Below are 7,861 nucleotides of genomic sequence, written 5' to 3' on the forward strand. Positions count from 1 at the left end.
GTGTTTCAGTCAATCCAGGATACATTTTGAGTCATTTGCTGAATGAGGGATTTTAACGTCCCAAAATGTTTATCTCACTGAAATAAGCATTTGAGGTAAACGAGCAACATGCTTTGAGTCATTCATTGAATGCGAGATTTTCATGTTCCAAAGTGCTTGTATCAATGAAAAAAGTGTTTTCGTCAAACTAGCAACATGATTTGAATCATTTGGTGAATGAGAGAATTTGATGTTTCAAATTGCTTATATTACTGAAATAAGCGTTTTTGTCTAAGAACCAAAGTGCTTTGAGTCATTTGGTGAAAGAGAATTTTTGATGCACCAAAGTGCTTATGTCACTGAAATAAGCGTTTTAGTCTAACTAGCAACTTGATTTGAGTCATTTGTGGAGTCTGACTTTTTCATGTTCCAAAGTGCTAATCTCTTGAGGCAATCTTTTTATTTCATCTAACAACATGGTTTGAGTCATTTCGTGAATGAGAGATTTTGTTGTTACGTAGTGGTTATCTCAATGAAAAAAGCGTTTTAGTTAAAGTCGCAACATGCTTTCAGTCATTTGGTTAATGAGAGATTTTGATGTTCCAAAATTCTACTCTGACTGAAGTAATCTTTCTAGATTAATTAACAACATGCTTTGTCTCGTTTGGTTAAAGTGAGATTTTGAAGTACCAAAGTGCTTATAAGCACTGAAATAAGCGTTTCAGTTAAACTCGCAACATGATTTGAGTCATTTGGTGAAAGAGGGATTTGGAAGTACCAGTGTGCTTACCTCCCTGAAATAAGCGTTTTCGTCAAACTAGCAACATGCTTTGAGTCATTTGTTTATTGCGAGATTTTGATGTTCCAATGTGCTTCTGTCACTCAAATAAGCGTTTTACTTAAACTAGCAACATACTTTGAGTCATTTGTTGCGTGTGAGATTTTGATGTTCCAAAGTGCTTTTCTCGATGAAATAAGTGTTTCAGTCAATCCAGGATATATTTTGAGTCATTTGGTGAATGAGAAATTGTATTGTTCCACAGTCCTAATCTGACTGAAGTAATCTTTCTAGATAACCTAACAGCATGCTTTGACTCATTTGGTGAACAAGAGATTTTGAAGTACCAAAGTGCTTATCTCACTGGAATAAACGTTTTCGTTTCACAACCAAAGTGCTTTGTATCATTTGGTGAAAGTGAGATTTTGATGTACCAATGTGCTTCTGTCACACAAATACGCGTTTTCGTTAAACGAGCAACATGCTTTGAGTCATTTGTTGTGTATGAGATTTTAATGTTCCAAATTGTTATTGTCTCTGAAATAAGTGTTTCAGTCAAGCCAGCATACATTTTGAGTCATTTGGTGAGTGAGAAATTGTATTGTTCCACAGTACTAATCTGACTGAAGTAATCTTTCCAGATAACCTAACAGCATGCTTTGACTCATTTGGTGAATGAGAGATTTGGATGTTTCAAATTGCTTATATTACTGAAATAAGCGATTTTGTCAATGAACCAAAGTGCTATGAGTCATTTGGTGAAAGAGAGCTTTTGATGCACCAAAGTGCTTATCTCACTGAAATAAGCGTTTTATTTAAACGAGCAACTTGATTTGAGTCATTTGTGGAGTATGACTTTTTCATGTTCCAAAGTGCTAATCTCTTGAGTAAATCGTTTTAGTTCATCTAGCAACATGGTTTGAGTCATTTGGTGAATGAGAGATTTTGATGTTCCAAAGTTCTAATCTGACTGAACTAATCTTCCTAGATAAACTAACATGCTTTGACTCGTTTGGTGAAAGTGAGATTTTTGAAGTAACAAAGTGCTTATAGCATTGAAATAAGCGTTTTAATTAAACTAGCAACATGATTTGAGTCATTTGTTGAATGAGAGATTTTACTGTTCCAATGTGCTAATCTCAGTGAAGTAATATTTTTAGATTAACTAACAACATGCTTTGAGTCATTTGGTGAAAGAGAGATTTTGAAGTACCTGTGTGCTTACCTCACTGAAATAAACGTTTTCGTTAAACTCGCAACATGTTTTGAGTCATTTGTTGAATGCGAGATTTTGATGTTCCAAATTGCTTTTCTTTCTGAAATAAGTGTTTCAGTCAATCCAGCATACATTTTGAGTCATTTGTTGAATGAGAGATTTTAATGTTCCAATGTGCTAATCTCACTGAAGTAATTTTTTTCGATTAACGAACAACATGCTTTGAGTCATTTGGTGAAAGAGAGATTTTGAAGTACCAAAGTGCTTATCTTACTGCTATAAGTGTTTTAGTTGAACTAGCAACTTGCTTTGTGTCATTTGGTGCAAGGGAGATTTTGATCTACCAAAGTGCTTCTGTCACTCAAATAAGCGTTTTAGTTAAACTGGCAACATACTTTGAGTCATTTGTTGAGCATAAGATTTTAATGTTCCAAAGTGCTTTTCTCGAAGAAATAAATTTTTCAGTCAATCCAGGATACATTTTGGGTCGTTTGGTGAATGAGGGCTTTTAACGTCCCAAAGTGTTTATCTCACTGAAATGAGCATTTCCGATAAATGAGCAGCATGCTTTGAGTCATTTGGTGAATGAGAGATTTTGATGTTTCAAAGTGCTTATGTTACTGCTTTAAGCGTTTCAGTTCAACAACGAACGTGCTTTGAGGCATTTGGTGAAAGAGAGATTTTGAAGTACCTAAGTGCTTATAGGACTGAAATAAGCGTTTTCGTTAAACTAGCAACATGCTTTGAGTCATTTGTTGTGTATGAGATTTTGACGTTCCAAAGTGCTTTTCTCGATTAAGTCAGTGTTTCAGTCAATCCAGTTTACATTTTGAGTCATTTGCTGAATGAGGGATTTTAACGTCCCAAAGTGTTTATCTCACTGAAATAAGCATTTGAGGTAAATGAGCAACATGCTTTGAGTCATTCGGTGAATGCGAAATTTTCCTGTTCCAAAGTGCTTGGATCAATGAAAAAAGTATTTCAGCCAAACTAGCAACATGCTTTGAATCATTTGGTGAATGAGAGATTTTGATGTTTCAAATTGCTTATATTACTGAAATAAGCGTTTTTGTCAAAGAACCAAAGTGCTTTGAGTCATTTGGTGAAAGACAGTTTTTGATGCACCAAAGTGCTTATCTCACTGAAATAAGCGTTTTATTTAAACTAGCAACTTGATTTGAGTCATTTGTGGAGTATGACTTTTTCATGTTCCAAAGTGCTAATCTCTTGAGGGAATCTTCTTAGTTCATCTAACAACATGGTTTGAGTCATACGGTGAATGAGAGATTTTGATGTTCCAAAGTTCTAATCTGACTGAAGTAATCTTTCTAGATAAACTAACATGCTTTAACTCGTTTGGTGAATGCGAGATTTTTGAAGTACCAAAGTGCTTATAGCACTGAAATAAGCGTTTTCGTTAAACCAGCAACATGCTTTGAGTCATTTGTTGAATGCGAGATTTTGATGTTCCAAATTGCTTTTCTCTCTGAAATAAGTGTTTCAGTCAATCCAGCATACATTTTGAGTCATTTGGTGAATCAGAAATTGTATTGTTCCACAGTAATAATCTGACTGATTTAATCATTCCAAATAACCTAATAGCATGCTTTGAGTCATGCGGTGAATGAGAGATTTTGAAGTACCAAAGAACTTATCTCACTGAAATAAGCGTTCTCGTTAAACTAGCAACATACTTTGAGTCATTTGTTGAATGTGAGATTTTGAATTTCCAAATCGCTTTTCTCTCTGAAATAAGTGTTTCAGTCCTTCCAGCATACATTTTGAGTCATTTGGTGAATGAGAAATGTTATTGTTCCATAGTGCTAACCAGACTGAAGTAATCTTTTTGTTTAAATAACAACATGCTTTGAGTCATTTGGCGAATGTGTGATTTTGGTATCTCACTGATATAAGTGCTTCGGTCATACCAGAATATTTTTTGAGTCATTTGGTGAATGTGTGATTTTCATGTTCCAAATTGTTTATCTCAATGAAAAAAGCGGTTTAATTAAACTAGCAACATGCTTTGAATCATTTGGTGAATGCGAGATTTTGATGTTTCAAGTTGCTTCTATTACTGAAATATGTGTTTTTGTTAAAGAACCAAAGTGCTTTGTGTCATCTGGTGAAAGAGAGATTTTGATCTCCCAAAGTGCTTATCTTTCCGAAATAAGCGTTTCAGTTAAACTGGCAACTTGATTTGAGTCATTTGGTGCGTATGACTTTTTCATGTTCCAAAGTGCTAATCTCTTGAGGCAATCTTTTTAGTTAAACTAGAAACATGCTTTGAATCATTTGGTGAATGAAAGATTTTGTTGTTGCAAAGTGGTTATCTCAATGAAAACAGCATTTTAGTTAAAGTACCAACATGCTTTGAGTCATTCGGTGAATGAGAGATTTTGATGTTCCAAAGTGCTTTTCTCGATGAAATAAGTGTTTCAGTCAATCCAGGATACATTTAGGGTCATTTGGTGAATGAGGAATTTTAACGTCCCAAAGTGTTTATCTCAATGAAATAAGCATTTCAGATTAACGAGCAACATGCTTTGAGTCATTTGGTGAATGAGGGATTTTGATGTTTTAATGTGCTTATCTTACTGCTATAAGCGTTTCAGTTAAACAACGAACGTGCTTTGAGTGATTTGGTGAATGAAAGATTTTGAAGTACCAAAGTGCTTATCTCACTGAGATAAGCGTTTTAGTTAAACTAGCAACATGCTTGGAGTCATTTGGTTAATGTGGGATGTTGATCTTTCAAAGTACTTATCATACTGAAATAAGCGTTTTAGTTAAACAACGAATGTGCTTTGAGGCATTTGGAGAAACTGGGATTGTGATGTACCAGTGTGATTATCTCACTGAAATAAGCGTTTTCGTTAAACTAGCAACATGTTTTGAGTCATTTGTCGAATGCAAGATTTTGATGTTCCAAAGTGCTTTACTTGATGAAATTAGTGTTTCAGTCCATCCAGCATACATTTTGAGTCATTTGGTGAATGAGAAGTTTTATTGTTGCATTGTGCTAATCTGACTGAAGTAATATTTCCAGATAAACTAACAACATGATTTGAGTCATTTGTTGAATGCGAGATTTTGATGTTCCAAAGTGCTTTACTCGATGAAATTAGAGTTTCAGTCAATCCAGGATACATTTTGGGTCATTTGAATGAGGGATTTTAACGTCCCAAATTGTTTATCTCACTGAAATGAGCATTTCAGATAAATGAGGAACCTGCTGGAGTCCTTAGGTGAATGCGAGATTTTCCTGTTCCAAAGTGCTTATATCAATGAAAAAAGGGTTTCAGTCAAACTAGCAACATGCTTTGAGTCAGTTGGTGAATGAGAGATTTTGATGTTTCAAGGTGCTTATCTCACTGCTCTAAGCGTTTCAGTTAAACAACGAACGTGCTTTGAGGCATTTGGTGAAAGTGAGATTTTGATGTACCAACGTGCTTCTGTCACTCAAATATGCGTTTTTGTTAAACTAGCAACATACTTTGAGTCATTTGTTGATTATGAGACTTTGATGTTTCAAAGTGCTTTTCTCGATAAAGTCAGTGTTTCAGTCAATCCAGTTTACATTTTGAGTCATTTGCTGAATGAGGGATTTTAACGTCCCAAAGTGTTTATCTCACTGAAATAAGCATTTGAGATAAACGAGCAACATGCTTTGAGTCATTCGGTGAATGCGAGATTTTTCTGTTCCAAAGTGCTTGTATCAATGAAAAAAGTGTTTTAGTCAAACTGGCAACATGCTTTGAATCATTTGGTGAATGAGCGATTTTGATATTTCAAATTGCTTATATTAATGAAATCAGCGTTTTTGTTAAAGAACCAAAGTGCTTTGAGTCATTTGGTGAAAGTGAGTTTTTGCGGCACCAAAGTGCTTATCTCACTGAAATAAGCGTTTTAGTTAAACTCGCAACTTGATTTGAGTAATTTGTGGAGTATGACTTTTTCATGTTACAAAGTGCTAATCTCTTGAGGCAATCATTTTAGTTCATCTAACAACATGGTTTGAGTCATTTGGTGAATGAGAGATTTTGATGTTCCAAAGTGCTAAACTGACTGAAGTAATTTTTCTTGATGAACTAACAACATGCTTTGACTCGTTTGGTGAAAGTGAGATTTTGAAGTACCAAAGTGCTTATAGCACTGAAATAAGCGTTTTAGTTCAACTAGCAACATGATTTGAGTCATTTGTTGAATGAGAGATTTTGCTGTTCCAATGTGCTAATCTCAGTGAAGTAATCTTTTGAGTTAAACTAACAACATGTTTTGAGTCATTTGGTGAAAGAGAGATTTTGAAGTACCAGAGTGCTTACCTCACTGAAATAAGCGTTTTCGTTAAACGAGCGACATGCTTTGAGTCATTTGTTGAATGCGAGATTTTGATGTTACAAATTGCTCTTCTCTCTGAAATAAGTGTTTCAGTCAATCCAGCTTACATTTTGAGTCATTTGGTGAATGAGAAATGTTATTGATGCATTGTACTAATCTGACTGAAGTAATCTTTCTCGATAAACTAACAACATGCTTTGACTCATTTGGTGAAAGTGAGGTTTTGAAGTACCAACGTGCTTATAGCACTGAGATAAGCGTTTTAGTTGAACTAGCAACGTGCTTTGTGTCATTTGGTGCAAGGGAGATTTTGATATACCAATGTGCTTCAGTCATTCAAATAAGCGTAGTTAAACTAGCAACATACTTTGAGTCATTTGTTGAGTAAAAGATTTTAATGTTCCAAAGTGCTTTTCTCGATGAAATAAGTGTTTCAGTCAATCCAGCATACATTTTGAGTCATTTGGTGAATGAGAAATGTTATTGTTCCATAGTGCTAATCAGACTGAAGTAATCTTTTTAGTTAAACTAACAACATGCTTTGAGTCATTTGGTGAAGGAGAGATTTTGAAGTACCAAAGTGCTTATCTCACTGAGATAAGCGTTTTAGTTAAACCAGCAACATGATTAGAGTCATTTGGTGAATGCGGGATTTTGATCTTTCAAAGTGCTTATCTTACTGAAATAAGCGTTTTAGTTAAACAACGAACGTGCTGAGAGGCATTTGGTGAAACTGAGATGGTGATGTACCGGGGTGATTATCTCACTGAAATAAGCGTTTTTGTTAAACTAGCAACATGCTTTGAGTCATTTGTTGAATGCGAGATTTTGATGTTCCAAATTGCTTTTCTCTCTGAAATAAGTGTTTCAGTCAATCCAGCATACATTTTGACTCATTTGGTGAATGAGAAGTTTTATTGTTGCATTGTACTAATCTGACTGAAGTGATATTTCCAGATAAAGTAGCAACATGATTTTAGTCATTTGTTTAATGAGTGATTTTAATACGACAATGTGCTAATCTGACTGAAGTAATCTTTTTTGTTAAACTAACAACATGCTTTGAGTCATTTGGAGAAAGAAAGATTTTAATGTACCAAAGTGCTTATCTCAGTGAGATAAGCGTTTTAGTTTTACTAACAGTCATTTTAGTCATTTGGTGAATGAGATATTTTGTTTTTCCATAGTACTAATCTGGCTGAAGTAATATTTCCGGATAAACTAGCAACATGATTTCAGTCATTTGTTGAATGAGAGATTTTAATGTTCCAATTTGTTAATCTCAATGAAGTAATCTATTTAGTTAAACTAACAACATGCTTTGAGTCATTTGGTGAAAGAGAGATTTTGAATTACCAAAGTGCTTACTTCACTGAAATAAGCTTTTTAGTTGAAGTAGCAACGTGCTTTGTCTCATTTTGTAAAAGGGAGATTTTGATATACCAATGTGCTTCTGTCACTCAAATAAGCGTTTTAGGTAAAGTCGCAACATACATTGAATCATTTGTTGAGTATGAGATTTTGATATTCCCAAGTGCTTTTCTCGA

The sequence above is a fragment of the Rhincodon typus genome, chromosome 5 (assembly GCF_021869965.1).
Source record: "Rhincodon typus isolate 14 chromosome 5, sRhiTyp1.1, whole genome shotgun sequence".
NCBI lineage: Eukaryota > Metazoa > Chordata > Chondrichthyes > Orectolobiformes > Rhincodontidae > Rhincodon > Rhincodon typus.